Source organism: Aptenodytes forsteri, unplaced genomic scaffold (assembly GCF_000699145.1).
Source record: "Aptenodytes forsteri isolate BGI_AS27 unplaced genomic scaffold, ASM69914v1 Scaffold120, whole genome shotgun sequence".
NCBI lineage: Eukaryota > Metazoa > Chordata > Aves > Sphenisciformes > Spheniscidae > Aptenodytes > Aptenodytes forsteri.
In genome coordinates, this window is record NW_008795938.1 from 1,724,576 (window position 1) to 1,742,713 (window position 18,138).

Sequence of the window (18,138 nt, forward strand, 5' to 3'; positions counted from 1 at the left end):
CAAAGTTAAATTCAAAATATATGGTTAAGGCAAAGCTTAACCAACAGACTTTAAGAACACATTCTTTAAAAATATCAGTTTGTATGTCATTTCCCAAAAACAGGATATTGCAATTCTAGTAGTTAATGTAAAAAAAATTTGCTATCTAATTGTCAGGATTTCTGCCACAATGTGACGAAGATCTCTCAAGCTATAGGTGGAAGAAGGCATTTCTTAACAATTTAGTATCAGTCATCCAATTCAAGAGTCATAAGGCACAAGCTGTGTAAGCTGTGTATGATACCTGACTAGACAAAGGGTGCAGAAATGCCCTCTGCTGATAAGGTGCTGGAAACTTTAAAAGGTGCAAAGCTTTGAGGTTTTTCCTTTTATAATACCACCACCTTCTACATCATCTTACCATGTTTTACCCACTTGCTCTTCAAGCTAGGAACTTGACAAACTATACACAGGTAACTTGAAGTACAGAGAAGATTAATGTGACTACTGTTAATATTAAGGTCTGGTCTCGTACTCTCTCTCTCAGTGGTTTAATACATTCAGTTGGATAGACAAATCCTTATGAGAAAAAAAAGTCATTTCCAACACACTGAGACATGTCCTCCATAGTTTCAGAAAACAGACTGAAAAGCAACTGACATCATACTGAAATAATCAAATGTTCTGAAAGGTTATTTTTTAGGAATTGTAAGGGACATTTTTTGTTACGAGTCACAGCTTGACTGGCTGCCAGTTGGGGTTTTTTTCTGCCTGGTACTCTGAATTTGAAATTGTTTTTCAAATGATACATTTGTCAGTTCTCTTTGTATTATATATAGACACACACTCAGATAACACAAGCAGGATTAATGCTGTCAAGTCCATCATAAAAATTTCTGGCCAGTAACACTTCCCCAGTTACAGTACCTAAATGAACAACTATTTTAGTTTAGGCAAATTAAACCTGTAGTTACAGGCGTGGCTGGACGAGCAATATCAAAATGAGGTTTAGGAGAAGAAACACTGTAAAACTAGAAAATTAGAGGATTTCAGATTCCATTAGTGTTTTTCTCAATTAGACTCTTGCATATGACAATCTATTTGGTAACACGATTTAAAACAAACAAACACAAAACCCTGCATTTTCCACTTCAAACACAAAACAAGGGAAGGTGGAAATACATAATCCAGAATGGACTATTCATTCAGTATGTAATGACTGCATGCAACAGCACTATCACAGATTTTTAATCTACTTTTTAGAGACTGTCCTTTTCACAGATGTAAATTAAACTGCAGTGTTAAGGAGGCTCAAAAAGTAAGTAAAACTTGATAGAGAGGTTTTATTCATGAATTTTGAATAAAAGCACCTTTCCTTACTTTCCCAGTTCTAGACAGTCAGAAGATCATGGCCCTGTATATCAACTATTTCTCACTACAACTCAACAGTTCTGAACAAACTAGTTTAATAAACTAGTTTAATTTTAAGAACTTTCAAAATTCCTGCTATACCTATTGTGGAGAAAGTATAACTGTTCAGGTAAACAAACTGACTAAACAAAGTAACTTCAATAATTTAGCATAGGGTGTGCACTGACTAAGCATGGTCACTCCTAGTAAGCTCCCCTACTCTGAAAAGAGATACTAAATTTCACATTATCCACAAAAGCTTGCATTAATGGTCTTTATGCTCCCCAAGTACTATACTGTCAAACTTGTATAACTAAACTGCCGATTTTATAGTACAAGAAATTAGAAAATTCTGCTATAAAGTTATACTTCATTGACTACCATAATTTTTCTAGCTGGCCTTGATATAATCACTGCACATACAGTATTTTTTTAAGCTTAACGAAATTTAGATGTAGCAGTTGAAGATGGGAAGCTGTACAACCATGTGACCGCTGTCCTGTCATATGAACCTGACAAAAAAAGCACAATAGATAGGGTTTTGGATGAGAGGTGACAAACTGAACTATAGACACCTTAACCCTTTGTGTCTTGTGTTTTCTAAATTCACATCTGGTGAACAGAGAATTTTTGTTTGCTAAAGGAATATCAGAAAAATCCACATTAGCACCAAGACAACTGAACCTCCTCCAGAAGTCCTAGCCATCTGCTGTAACCTCTTAGTAAACCTGCCTATTTAGCAAAATTTAAAATAATCCATGAGATCAAAGCTGTCTAAGGCTCTCTGAAGTGGACTGTGATAAGATCTAGAAATTTACAGGAAAAGCAAGAAGCACATGCAAGATCTGGAAGAGATCTTACAGCTACTATCTTATACATGTACAAGAAGAGAAATTATTTGATAGCCACAAGTTTAAGAACATTATTCAGATTACATTACAGCATGTAAGACCTCTACAAATATACTACAGGGGAGAGACAATGGTGAAAAATCCCACTTCCCTCACCATTAATGGCTAGAGAGAAAGGATTTATGCAGATCCTCTCTCCCAGACAGCTGTCCATTAAACTCAATGAGAATTTTTTAAATTAGAATGTTTCACTGAAAACTGTCATTTGTCAAAGTGGACATAGCTTAGAAAATGCTTCCATTTAAACAGACTTTATTTTAAAATAACAGAACTAAGGTGTTTCAGCTTTATACCATTACAATATTTCTAAAATAAAACACTTCAGTTACATTCTAACTGCAGGTCTAGTACACTTTGATTTGATTTTTTCCCACAAATATCACTATGTTGTTTTCAAATGTCAATCTAAGTATTTTTACTGACATAACTTTTCCAGAAATTTGATCAGAGATGCCATACATTGTTTTTATTTTGCTTTGGAGTAGAGTGTCATTGAAAACTGTACAACATACCGTACAGAGAGAAAGTTCACACAAGTTCACATTATTGCTAAAACTAAATACAAGTAAGCAAACAAGACAACATATTTATATATGCTAATCCATATTTCCCTAAAAGCCAAGCAAATAAGTGTATTGAAAAAAAAAAAAAAAAAACATGCAGAGTTATCTGTTCTATTAGACTGAAATTCGTAAGTTGTTAACAACTTCCAATCAGCCAAAACACTTCTCAGGATCTATTTTAGTAACATACTTTGAAAGTCAGTATTCCTAAATCATTTATAAATACTTTTAATCAAGAACTGAAATACGGTAAAACAAATGATGAAATTATTGCAAATCAACAACATGCCCCCTCAGAAAACCCTCAGAAATCAAGTTTTCTCCCACAAACCTACCCAAGTCACCCAAGCCAAAATACATCTGTTCATATTTTGCAAGGTGAGAAAGGGACTAAAGCCTTTCCATCTTCACATCACACAGTTGCAAAGCTCTCATTTGCTAATCTGTTATAATGTACAAACCAGAGAAAGATAGCCTCATTCATACTCCAACCAACCAACGTCCTCTGTCAATGCTCCGAAGTAAAACAGGACAAGAAAGATTTTTATTTCCCCCCCACCCTCAGAGTAGTCTTTCATTATGTGGCTTCTTCACTGGCTTACAAGAGTTAGTGATTAAACAGCCAATTTCAAAATTGGGGAAGGGAGGGAAGGGGGAGAGATGAGCAAGCCTTTACTAATGAAAAAGGATTACACTTTTAAGAAAAATAGGATATTTAAACTAACATCAAAGAAATGCAGAAATCTAAGCCTCAGTATAAGAGCGGCTTGTTTTGGTTTAGTTAAGCCTGTTTCCAACTTCAGTTACTGATTTATTCACGTGGCCTTTCCAGAAAGTATATTCTAATTATGTCACATATACAAGCTCTCACTTACAAAAGCAAGGAGATAATGAGGTTGACAAATAAAAAACATGGCAAAAAAAGTACACAGTAAAAGAAAAAAGTGCTCTTAAAATTACTTCTTCAAAGAAGTAACTGGTAAAATCTCAGAGAGGATAAATGCACTGCTACTAGTCCTCTATTCATTAATATATGACAAACATTTTTTCATTATTTATATGAGAAAGTTACTCCTTCCAATATGAGAAAGTTGGTCATCAATTAATGACTGAAACAGCAAAAATTGCATTTTCCCATTTGTGAACTTTATTTCCACGAGTTGCAGATATCATTTTATTGATTAAATAAAAATCCACGTGCATCCTATGAATACATCTCTAAATTCTAAACTGATATGCTAAAATAAAAGAGAAGCATGTCTTAGGCCAGGGACACAGTTCCAAGTTACTGACTGAACTGCCAAGTTGACTATGTTATGGGCAGATGGAGAAGGCCCAAGAACTGCTCCATGAAGGTTAGATTAGTCCTCACAGGATCATGCCAAGACAATCCACACTGAATCCTTCCATCCCTGCCTGTATCCAACCCACAGATGTCCTGCTTATCTTCTACGTACTATTCTCCAGGCACTTCATTCCAAATGACGACCATCATCTTTTCTTAAGGATCTAAAACTCACCACTGTGGAAAAGAGGGCTAATTATAGCCCTCAGTTTCTCTGAGACTTTAATACGAAGCTTTCTACTACAGAATTCAGACAGCACTGTTGTCCTGGCTGTTGCTAAGGCAAAGGTGAACTGTGGTCCATATGCTCCAGGTACATGAACAACCACAACTGACCAGGCAGATAAATCAAATTAATAAACAAACTGAAGACTAGATTACTCAGTCATGCTTAATTTTTTAATAGAATTTATACTTTATTTTCATAACTTGTTGAACTGCAACGATTTGCAATGAAGTATTCCTTTTTTCTAGCAAGGGGATGGATTTTAAAAGTTGTATCTGAAGTGTCACAAAGAGTTTTACCTATGTTGAAAAAACATAAAAACCCCAATGAAATTGGATTATTATCACTATTATCCTTTCATTACTTAAAAACTAAACATTTCAAAATATCCTACAATAAGTGTGCTATGTATTTCAGGTCACCCTCTTATCAGAAAAATACAGTTATAGCTGTTTGCCTACCATAATTCACTGATGAATGAAAATGAGTATGTACAACATAAGATGTAAACCACAGCACTGCTATAAATATAAGTGTTTGCAGGGCAGTAGCTACCTTTGAGGGAACACTAAAGCTGATCTTTGCAGTCTTCCCTGAGATACAGGTGACAACACCCACCTCAATCTTTCTAGTGTGAAACATTAACATTATTTCACAAGTCACAGGCTCATTTTGGAGAAGATTCTCAGTTCTCTGCAGCTTTGCTATTGTAGAAGGAATAGACTCAATTTGCTTTTTTTCCAAACCGGAAATTACTTTAGCACAAAGGAGACCCAGAGGCTACACATCTTTATGGGAATGTTCTGGCAATACAGCAGCATTAAAAATGAAGCATGATACCCTTCTAGTTTCATTCACATGCCATTTGAACAGAAACCAGAAGCAGCTGAAATGGATCAAGCTTCAACTACCTTAAACTTGCATCAAGACTGACATGTACACTAAAGTAGCAATAAGGAGTAGCTGGTTCTCAGTCTTTCCTTTTTACACCGGATGCCGACACGCTATACAGGTAGGGACACTGTCCTTTGCTAGCTATTTATCCAGGCTGCCAAACTACTGGGTGTCTGTCCTGTTTACCAGTAGTGTAATTGCTATCTTACTACCAACCTCTGTGATAAAATATACAATTGAGAGGAGAGCATCTAAGTAGCAGCAACAAGGAAAAGATCTGTTCCTGTGGCAACAGGCTGTTTACCTCTGCAAAAAAATATCTTAAACTCTTCACATTAAACTCACAGGACATGATCCAGGGACACATCTCAATTCATAATCCTTTTTTCTCTTTAACAGTTGCCATGGGAGACCATAAATTAGAGCCTGTAGAACCACAAGTGGCCTTCCCAGGCCACATGTTTGACATTATTGTCTGCATGCTTTGGCACACATGATAATATTTATGTCTGAGACACAAATTTATACTGACAGTAGTATTCTGTATAGTACTAAACTGCTATGTCACATAATCCAATATTCATTTACATTTGTGTTTTCCAGGTTCATATTACAAGGAACTTGAGCTCCCCCCACTGCTAATTATTCCTACTGTTTACTTACAGCAAACATCCTCTTCTAGATCTTTTAAGACACTGGCTGTCAAGTAGGTATTTCTTATTTCTGAAAGATTTTAAGGCAAATTTTCAAAAATGACTCTGTGCCTTTCAGTGGACAAGTATCTGAGCTATCACCCAATCATATATATAAACCTTTTACACAGGTGATTACAAAAAAAATCTTTCAAGTTAACTGAAGCTAATTAACATCTACATTAACAGACCACTGGTGAGTATGTTAGTAAGCTACATTGAGTGTTGAATTTATTAAACTATGTTCGGAGTTCAGATAGTTATTGCAAAGAAATCACAAGTGGGAGCCTACCACTACATCTTAGCAATTAGCACTCCAGGCCACAACCCACCCCCACCTCATCCCCCCAAAATACAAACATCTTTAACTTACAAAGATTCATAAAATGCTTAACAATTATTGTGACAAAACCCAAATTAACCACAGAACAAGACTAAGTAACTATGACAGAATCATTAAAGCTACCATTGGTCTTAATGGGGTAAATCTAATCTACAAAATTATTATATATTATTTAAAGAACAACAAAAAAGCTTCTTAAGTAGTCTCATGTGCACCAAGACTATTTATTACTATAATAATTGAGTTCAGTGAATAAATATATCACTGTATTTGAATACCCTAACATTTAGGGACTAAGCTATTTAAAGTCCAACTGAAATTCTAACTTATTTCAGGAAGCAAGTATGTTGATATCCATCAGTTTCAAGTAATTATACCTGTGTAAACCCACTGAAGGCAATCCATTCGCAGAAGTATAACTTTAAAGCATTATTTGACACACAACCCCATTAATGAACCTGTATGTAACTTGATTTACAGATTATTTATTCATCATAATCATGCACATGAAACTAAACTGAATTCTATCAAGGTGAATGTCATTTTACTAATAAAATCTCAAAGTTTTGTACAGCAAATTTAATGTCTTTGGTAACTGATGCTATTTCTATAGGGTCACCTTTAAAACTAAAGTACGTCTATCTTTTAATTTTTGTTTGGTTTTCATTACAAAATAGCATAAGCGTGTAAGCTTCATCATCATAAAACTGATGAGGTTTTTCTGTTCTTGTTTAAAATAGTTATCTGCTTACATCTATAACGAGTTTTATGATATCTTCTAACAGGATTTCAAAATTAGTGTATTTTACAATGAGATTTCACCTATTTTTCCTGTCTTTCCCAAAACACTTGTTCAAATTTACACCTGTTTCAGTAACTAGTTGCAGGTAGGAGACCTTCAACAGCTTTGTTTCAGACAAATACTGTTCTCTCCCAAAATTCACGTAGGGTTACACGGAGTATCAGCCACATTTGGGCAGGTTGATTAGCCCAGACTCTCAAGTTACGGTGCGTCAACTGACTTTCAATAATTGTGCATATACACTTAGCCCATGAAAATGCAAACTAATTCAACCTTCCTTAGCCAGCAATGAAACAGGGTTAAATTAAATCAAGTTATGTGCAATTTCCACAGGCTACATATACACAATTGAACATTCATTGTAGCTGAGCATGCAGTAACTTCAAATTATCAGGACTTAACCAGTTATGTTGAATCCTCAGAAGTCCATCTACAGAGCTTTTTGTAAGACTTCATTGACTAGTTATTTATCAAGATGTGATTAAGAATTCGCTTAATCCCATGCCATCGTATGTCTACTCTGAGCCTAGAAAAAGGATTTGTCAGGAATAAACACAAACATTTACAGAAAAAGAGAGAATTCCTATTCTGAAGTCTACTAATTCAATATAATCATTTAGCATGGCACTAAATTAAATCAGCAGCTTTCATTATTCTTTCTCCAGGTTGCAGGCTAAGACTACAGTGTGATGTGAAAACTGAGAATGTTTACCTTCCAGTATTATGATGGCTTATTTATGTAGTAATATTTAGAGAAAACTAGACAGAACAGTTTTTAAACCATACCATTTTTTAATTGCAATTCCTCAAATATTTTAATGATATTTTCCATGGTAAAAATAAATGATCTATTTCTGTAAATAACATGACCAAACTTTACATCATGCTAGATAGAACCAGAGGGAATTACTCCAGTGAGTAAATATACAGAGCCGTAACTCTAAATAATCTTTTATAATAGTGACACTAGAGTGCACAGTATGTTCCTACAACCCTCCAAGCCATTAGTCACCTAAATTATCACGAGGAAAGTTCACCTACAGCTTTGCTTCAGTGTATATCAGAACTGCCACTATTTTTGCAGAACTAAGCAGCTCAACACCTGTTTTACACCTAAGCCTGGGCAAGATCTTCGGAGTAGGAAAGTCCAGTCATACACATGCTTTGAACATGCCTAACACACAAAACTGATTACTTTGCACTGCGTACTAGCCACTGCCTCCAACCCTTCACTCAAAATCTTGGTGGGACAGAGGAAGGGCACTTGCTCAGGATATCAGACACACAGATTCTAAAATCCTCCTCACTAGCACAAGGTTCAAACATGCATTTGTCACTATCCATTAGAATCTTCAACTGGCTCTAAGATTTTATGGGTAGTGAGCATTCCCTTCTCCTTTTGTCGAAGGAGTACTACATCACAGTGCAAAGAAAATTAATTAGAACAGGGAAAAAGCCTGCAAGAGAGATTATGATTATCAAATAAATTGATTTAAACTCTCTTTCAGGAGGTAAAAATCTCTCCAATGTTTTCTATTGACTAACCAATATGGATCCCTTACTCAGCACCACAGCTGTGAGTTCCATTTTGCACGCTCACACATCACAAACTTTTGATTGACACTCAAGGGCTGACCTGTTCAACAGCAGTATTACAACAATGAAGTCCCTTTTTGATCTCACTCCAATTCCTTTTTATGATGTAGAAATCAAGATAAAAAATTCTGGTTTACAAGGCAATGCTTAAATAGATATTATATTAAATGCATTTCCATATGTTAAAATCTGTATCATCAAAAATGTTGAAGATCCAACTTAAAAAACCCCCTCTAAAACAGAACACTCAACATGGAAAAGTGGACATCAACAAATACTCAAACATTACTTTTTCTGTGTATCAACTCAAAGCTTTCTAGACTTCTACCAGGAAATCCCACACCCAGGATCCCACAGGCTGAAAGATCACATCTACAAAGTCAATCAAAAGTTAAGAAATGCCCCTTGCGCTCAAGAATTCTGACACAGTCCTTGGATTATATAATTGTGTAACATTCCTCTCCCACCCCCAGGCCAATCTTCATTAAGCTTACAGGAGAGATCTGCACTAGAAATGAATCAGAGGCTATTCATAAGGCTGTAAGGTCTGTTGTATACATGATGCTCCAACTTCAAGTAAAAATGAAAGATAAGTATGAAGGGAAAGAGGCTGCAGATCAGACAGCAGGAAACAGAAAAATGCCACTCTTGGGAATCTCTTTCTGTTTCTGTTACTAATGGTAAATATTTCTGTGTTCCTTTTTTCCTGCATGCTCCAAAGCCTAATTTGAAGAAGCACCGATTAGTCATATTTGTAACCAAAATTAACAAAATCTGTTCTAATATTATCACACACATTATGATGAAAAAAAATTCAAGTTAATTTAAAAGTCAGGTCCTACAGTTGCTCCAGTTAGACTTCCGAAGTTATAAAGACCAACTTTTGCATCTCAGTTCCCAACTTGCATGATCACATACTCTCCTCACAAACATTTAAAAAGTAAGTATTTGTGCAGCATTTCAATATTACAATCCATGACACAGAAAAGCCTGTAAGGAAATTAAGAGTTCTATCTCTGGAGCAGGGCTTAATGATGTGAAGTGATTAAGGCAAAGGACTACACATTGAACACGAAAGAAAAATCAAAATACTTAGTCATAAAGGACAGGATTGGAAGCAAACTCAAGAGTCTATCCCTTTCCCCAAGGCAGAATCAACAATATCTAAGGACAATCCTAGGAGACATTAATATAACCTGTTGTGTTTTTATAAAAAAAAAAACAACAAAACAACCTCCATTAAGGAGGCTACATTCATTCCATGCAGCCAGTGAAATAGGCATCCTGTTGTAAGAAAAAAAAGTGATGACAGACTGAAAGACTACCACAATGCCTTCACAAAGACGTCAAATGCAGACTACACAGGTAATCTGAACTACAGAATTCCCTATCATTTGCTCTTACAAGAAGTACTCCACATTTCTAAGTTGTTTTTTTTTTTTTACAATGTGATTTCCTCAGTTTAAAAAAACAAAAAAAGACAATTTAAACAATGAATTCCTGTGTGTGAAATAATGCTTCTTTGCCCAGTCAATCCTTGTTTGGTACTTCTGGCTTCTCAGGCAATTTGTTCTTCTTCCCCCCTCTGGCCTCTCTCAGTATGTACTTCCTACCCATTCCCATCCCTGAACTGCTTCCCTTGACTGTACACCCAATTCCAAAGTACCCTTCTGCCTTGGCTTCTTGCCATTTCACAGCTCGTCCTGTATCTTCACTAAGGACACCTGTATCTGTCCCACCAGGTTCTTTATCCAGTCCTCACAGTTCAGTCATTACTTCCTTACGAACTCCAAGCTCCTACCAGTCCTCCCAATTCCCGCCCTTCAAACTCCCATTCCCTCCCCATCCTGTGTAAGTCTGGTTCCAGTCCACCAGTCTTCTCCTCCATGTGTTCACCCTTCCAGCCACCTGCAACCTCAGTTCTTGTCTTTTCCACATTCAGACGCATCAGCACTATGGATAAGCAGGGAATGGACACCAGAAATTAAGAGTCTGTACCACATCTCACTGCTTAGAACTGCACTTATTAGGCAAGTCCTCTTGTGCATACAAAATCTTTCAACATTAATGCCTACAATCAGAGAAGGCAGATAATTTTTCAGACATTAATAACTTGCCCCATTTTTTGACAGGTTTTCAAATGGCAACAAAATACACAACCCTAATGCAAAAAGTCACCTCACTCTCAAATTTGAAATTCTTTTCCCAAAGAATGGGAGTGTTCCAATTACTTGAAGAAAAGGTCAGAAATAATTTTTAAACTTTTTTTTCTCTAGCATGACACTTAGGAGCCAGTGAACTATTTTGGCTTTAAGTTTTATTAAAAGAATCAGTCATTAAAGGACAGTGACCCAGCATGGAAGATTTCGGCCCAAATGACTGAAGTTTAGCAAAGTCAGAAGTAAAAATCAGTGCCTTCAAATAGTGTCAGGAAGCTGAGAGGAGTCACTACCAGTCCTATCTACATAAAACAAGCAGGGAGCAACATCCATTCTTAAAGTCGACTCTGTAAAGCAATGTTTCAATTCCTTGTAACTGCCAAATTTTAATCAGATACACTGAAGTGTACACTGCAGAAACAAAAAAACCATGAAGTTAAACTGATTTTAGGTCTCCACAAAGTGCTCCCCATGAGTTCTCACCACAGTCTTATTAGAGCCTTATCGAAATTTTCCCAGCTTTTAGACTACAAAAAGCAGCTTCCAGATTATTTTTTCTGCAGGCACTAAGGTAGCTTATGACGAGGGCTCTCTAAATTTTTCACCCCATCCTTAATATCCAGCAAGCATATCTGAAGAAAAAGAGAAAGCAATGTAACTGAATGGAAAATAACATGCAAGAAAAGGGGACTGTGTCTCTCTTAAAACCTAAGACTTGAAAACAAAATTTCAGAGACATAGTATTTGTAACCTCATCCTTTTGGAGTAGCTGGTGAACACAGAGGAGAGATTGTTAGCTCAAACATGAGAGATACGGGTTGCACTATCACAGACACGTTTACATTCAAGAAGCTTGATCAATTACATTATATTTAAAAAAAAGAAAAAAGGTTAGTACTATAAAATCAAGCATTGAAGTATTGCGAAATGTCAGAATTATGGTTGCTTACACCTTCAATTCAGTCCCTTGTGCATGATGATAGTCATTCATTAAATGATCATATACTGGTTTTTGTTATTCACAGGATCTCTGCCTCATATATGGCACATGACATATGTCACAAAACAAATCAGAGTTACAGAGTAAAAGGAGATGCCTTCTGTGGGAAATTACAGTTTTTTACTAGGGAATTTGAGTAAAACATAGTTAATAAATCCAATTGATTAAAAACAGTTTCCCATCCAAGAGATATTTTGCTGGAAAATGCCATTTATAAAAAGCAACTCTTCTTTAAAAAAAAACCAAACCACACTTATTTTCACAGAAAACTTCCATCACAAGTAAAGATAGAAAGAAAAAAAGGAAACAAGAAAAGACTGAGCACTACTTATTCTACCTGTTCCGTAATATACTCACAGCCTCTGGGACATAAAAAACCATATGGGGAGAAAAAAGTTCAAGAACTTCTCTGCCCAATACAGATTAGGCATTTGGACCTGGACTTCCTAGATCCCAAAAGCAGTGTTCTGGCTAGGAATGCACTTACTACACCTCAGAACGGTCTTGCTTTCCTAACAGAGCCATATAGCAGCTGGACAACAGACTGACATCGCAATGAAATGGTCTGACCACTAGGCTGCAGAGGTTTCCGTTCAACCAGTTTACATCAACTGCAACAATTATCAGTTTAAGAGGCAGAGTTTTATCCCTTACAGCCAATAACCAATGCTTAGGATACCCTCCAGGGTTGCTAGTTCCTGCTGGAAGTTAACACAGTAACATTTTGAATCTCTGACTCCAATATTGCAGGCAAGCCATTTAATTACTTGCGGGATTTGGGTTATTATCTAGTTGTTGTCTCTGTTCTTCCTGATAAACCTTAAGAGATTTTGGTTTCTTCACAATATGGAGGGTGATTCTTCTGAATTTTTCAGGACAGGAAATCTATTCTTTTCCAGATGTTGGCATGATCAAGGCAGCTGAAACTTAATAGATGTTTAAGGCCATCAGTGAAAACCCATTCTATATTTCTTAGGGATCCAGCATGAGAAGCAGTGAGCCTGATATGTTGAAATGCAGTGCACTCTCAACCACAAATAAATTCAAAGAAAACAGTGTTATGAACTTACCAAGTGCTGTAAAGCAACTCTAAAAATCTGAAGAATAAAGCATGTCAAATTACACAAGATTTATAAGCACTTTTAAAACTCACTATTTTGACTCAGTTTCAGTCTTCCACCTGTAAAATGGAAATAATATTTTACAGATGTGCAAAAAAAAAAAGTTCTCTAACGTTTGTGAAGTGCAGATATTTATTTTGAGGTAATTCCTACAAATTAACAGATGAAAACACTTCAGCATTCATTAAAGATTTGGATGTATACAGCAGGTAATAAGGCAGCAGACTGCACACTGAATGACAAAGGAAAACAAATACATAAGTTAGGTTATAACAGTATACCAGTCAGCTGGCATTTCCCATGCACTGTACGAGGCATTGAATTGGGGCTGCGAGGATAAGGGGGAATACAACAATGTAGTTAAAGGCCCAGCGTCTGGAGAAGGGGGCTGGATTATGTTTGTTTTCCTGTAATCTTAGTCTGCCGTTTCCTTATCTGAGTACATTACTTTGCAGCCTAGCGTTTTTTGACACTGTTCCTCTGAAACGCATTACATGTCTACACATACACACTCCTACAAAAAACAAAGTGCTTCAAATCAAACCACAGCAATAATCTGAAAAATTAAAATATCTACCCATATAAAGAATTTTGAGATCTCTGATTGGAAAACCACTTAAAACTAATGGATAGAAATACTAAAGGCCATAAAAATGAACTTTTCTAGCATTTTTTCTGACTTTAACATGAAAAATTGTCTTCAATGTTCATGTTTGGTTTGTTGTTTTTTTTTTTTTTAAGTTATTTGTGTAAACCAAGTAGTCACCTTGAAGTACAGTATCAACAACCACGTTCAATTTGACTGGAATTCCTTTTAGTTTCTACATACAGTTGGGCCAAAATCCTTTCTCCCCTCCATTTTCCTAGTGAGATTTTCCATAGTGAACATTAGGGACAGGAAGTGAGACACAAATCATAGGTCCTGCACAATATCCTCACTCCTGGAGTGCAGCAGATGTCAACATAAAGCACTTCTCTCACCCGTACTTTGGGGGTCAGGATCAGCTACTAAGAAGTATGCTTGTAACAGTAAGAAAATAAACACACAAATACAGATGAATTATATTAAAGGTTTTTAGAATACAACCCTTTAACAGTTGTCGTTTCAAAAGGACTTCCTTTTTTGATTATTAAAAAGGATCATTATTGTACATTATTGTAACAATAATACACAGGTATCACCAATTTCAAGCATTTCCTTGTAGGTATCTCTGTGCAACTGAGTGTTCATTACTACTGATGATTCAAAATCAGAAGCTAACTTAACCTGTACTACTTCTAATAAAGGCATACAAAAAGCAAGATTGAAAATAAGCAGTAACATACTGAAATGGCCATTTTTTTCAAATGTTAAATATTTCTAGTGATGTATTTTGTGACACTAAATAGCTACGCTAACACTGGATGACCCACCTCATACCTACCAGACACCAAATTCTAAAGCTATCACTACTCATATTTTTCCAATTAAGTATGCCCATAATTGTTTTCAAAGCGTCCACACATTCATGAATATTATACATCCCTCTAGAATAATTTGTAGAAAGCATAAATTTCTGAATTTGAAGACTTAATTTCTTTCCTAGGTCTAGATATTCAGAATAGAAGTGTATTTTTTTCTTTCTAGTTGCAGCAATTATCCACTAACTTTAAATTTCTTGTGCAACATTTATGAAATGTTAATATAAATTCAGTATCTTGACTATAACACTTTGTAATATAATATACACATAAAAGTATCACACTTGCTGCTGAACACACAGAAATTTGCAATAGGAAACTTGTTATACCAATCCCTGGCTGAAATCAATTCACACTTTGACTATTTTTCATCTAGTATCCTTCAAAATGTAGTTTATATATATTGTAGAAGAATATATATACATGAAACATTTAAGATTAAGGCTGCATTACCTTAATGATCATACAAACACAACAAAAAAAATGTGGTTCTATCCCAAGGAAATGACTATCATATGAACATTAATGTATATGGAGCCTCAAACATGCAATAAGGTTGCACAGGGGTACCTGTGCTCTTATGTAGAATAGGGATCTGCAAAGGGTTTTAGTGATATAATTTTGCTTCTCTGATCCTGTTCTGTTTCTCCTAAATCAAAATTTAAACACTTCAAATGTAAAAAATAAATTATTTTATTGTATGCCTGTTCTATGTCTTTATTTTTAAAAAGTATAAAAACAGCTTTAAAAGACAGCAAAGGGCTTCAGGGAAAGATTTTTTTGTTGGACTAACTTCAGGTAAAATATTTAAGAACTTGAAAGGAAAAAAAAGAAATAAAACCTGTACACAGGAAACAAATTCAAAATGTACAAGGCAGAAAGCATTTTCCTCTTTCAGTTAAAATAACATTGTAAGAAAAATTAATTTTGTATTTCTATAACATGAATAAAATAACTACATCCTCTTTAAGCACCTAGCTGTTGTGATGAACAGTGGACCAGTATAAACTCCTAACATTAGGGAAAAAGTAGTATCAAAGTGACATAGTCCTGCTTCACACACACACTCAAATGTGCTAAAAAATACAATCTAAACCAAAAATAAGTCATCTTATAAACATTTCCACATTAAATATTTCTGTATTGTAAATACATTTTTCTGAGATAAAAAAAATTTACAACTACATAAACTGTGATAAAGCAACTAATTCAGGATTAATCACATATGGCTCAGAAGAACAAAACCAAGAAACTCATTACAAATCACAAATAGACAGCATCTTAAATTTCGCCCTATAAATATGCCTATTTTTCATACCAGAAAAGTGCATGCTTTCTGATTAAAAAAAAAAAGGCACCGTAAACACAACCCTGGCAAGATAAACTTGACAGGAACTACATAACTACAGTAGCTCATTTCCTGCTCATATCTGGTATATTTAAAACAGACCTCCTTAAATGAAAAATAAGTCAGAGAAGTTCACTGCTGCTAGCTTAACAAACCCATTTTTGTTAAAACCAGAGCTGTTTGAAACAGACGACGAAAGAAACACTAGAGCTAATGTCGCTTCCTGATGATGAAAACTACCCAAGAACTACAACTACTTCTGCACAGTCCTTTCTTTCCTGTAAAGCAGAGTTACACTCGGCCTCTACGCATGCTACGAACCAAAAGAAAACAGCAATTCTGCTGCTACGCTCTGAGATAGGGACAGTTAGAGACAACTAGTGGCTCCCTCTGCAATTCACAAAGTTTAAAAATAAAAAGCTGCTTTTTCGAAGTGTAAATGGTTCCTCTCCACGCACGTAGGCCTGAGGCCCTGTTGCAAACAGTGTCTAACAGGACCAGGCAGCACAAAGACAGGAATGGGAGATTAGTGGGAGGGAGGGAGGCCGGGATTGGGGCTCAGCAGGATCTTCAGGCTTTTTAAAATTCAAACTGCTCCCTGACCAATACAAATCACGGACACGCTACTGACTACTACACGGATTTACAGCATTAAAAACACGCCTTCTACGTGACAGCTATATTAACTTCACCCTTTCAAACATGTATCAGGGCACTCGGAGGCACGATAGCACAGTTTTATTATAAGACTCTAAACACAATACACCAGAAAGTTACTCTATTAGATACATTAACCACTTATTATTACAACAGATCTGCCTGAACAACTAAAAAACCTGCTGAAAAATAGACAAATTATGTAATGTTGATACTTGTTTGCCATTTACAAATTTCCTTTCTATATGAAAGATGAAACTTTGTATCTTAAAATTCTCTCAATTATGTAATTTCTGTAGCAGTATTTTTATTAGTTCACCGAGTGTCTGTTTTAAATCTACCTCAATTTTTAGTAACACTCTCAACTCTACTACACATAAATCCGAGATTTACTTTACTGTAAATTAGCCACCATTTATTTATAAAGACCTGACACTTAATCAACAGTCATTTACAAAACACATTTGACCTGTTAAAATGACACCTAATTACATATTCAAACATCATGGACAAAAACAGCCAATAACAACCTCAGGATCTCAAAGTGATATGGCCTGACAAGAAAGGATGACACTTTTTAAGCATTCCTCACTTTTCACTTAATCAAATTTACGTTTGATTCTCAAGTACTTTGGGTAAAATCTCATCTTAACCTTGGTCTCTTAAATGTCATACACGCAGCACTTTACACACGATCCCTCTCCCATTTTCTGTTTGTTAGAAGCATAAAATAGTATTCTTCTGAATTTAGCACATATTCCTGTAATGTATACAGAACATAGACACTGAGATTGTGTGGAGTACCTGATACAATATGCTTGCCTATCTGTATTTCCTAGGTCTGCAGGTGTCTGTGTCGTGTCAATCATCCCACAAGTGCTAGTTTTATGCTATAAATATACTAAGTGATTAACACACTAATCAATCGCTATATTATTTAGAGATTAAACCTCTGCACGTTATAAATCCATGTGCATTCGAACTTTTGAATGTTCAGAACGCAGTTGGTTAGAAGGAGAAGGCAACAGCGAAGAGAGGTGGTATTTTTGTTCCTGGGTATTTACATTGTCTCTCTTCCCCTATTCCTCCTCTTACTCCTTCCCCACTTCAGAGGGCTGTCTGCGCTGGGACCTTCCTTCCTTGCCCTGGTGAAGTTGTAAATATGGCAAAGGATCAGTGCACATTTGCGGCTAATTGTATTGTTTCCTCCTCCTCCTACTCCTCTCCGGGTTGAGGCCTGTCACTGAGAAGCCGCTTCGCCTTTCTAATCCCCGAGCTGGAGTAAAGGCGCTGGCCGGCGGGCCTGCGCTCTCCACCGGGCCTGGGCCTCCCGGCAGCCCGGGAGGAACCAATCTCCTCCGCCAGACCCGAGCGAGCAGGAAAGGGGGCTGCGAAATAAACACCTCCGGTTGCCACTTATTCCCCTCTACCCCGGATAACAGCTAATCCCCTCTGCTCCCGGCAGTGCTGGGCCGCCTGGGCTGGGAGGCCCGGCCCGCTGCTGGAGAGGGCAGGGAGGGGAAGGGGAGACAAGGAGGGGGGATTACCTGAGCAAATCGGCGTCTGAATCCAACGAGAATCCGAGAGAGGGGGAGAGAAATCCGCCCCCCTCCCTCCTCAGAGGAGCTGCC

The 18,138-nt window shown here is 36.4% G+C and overlaps 1 protein-coding gene across 1 annotated transcript in view; it reads right to left on the minus strand.

Annotated features, from left to right (window-relative positions):
- Nucleotides 1-18,133, minus strand: part of NIPBL (NIPBL, cohesin loading factor) — a 165,227-nt gene extending 147,094 nt beyond the window's left edge. The window contains exon 1 of the mRNA XM_009285164.1: nt 18,055-18,133. The gene's annotated coding sequence lies outside the window, so the exon portion shown is untranslated. The remainder of the gene's footprint in view (nt 1-18,054) is intronic.
- Nucleotides 18,134-18,138: the final 5 nt, after the last annotated feature.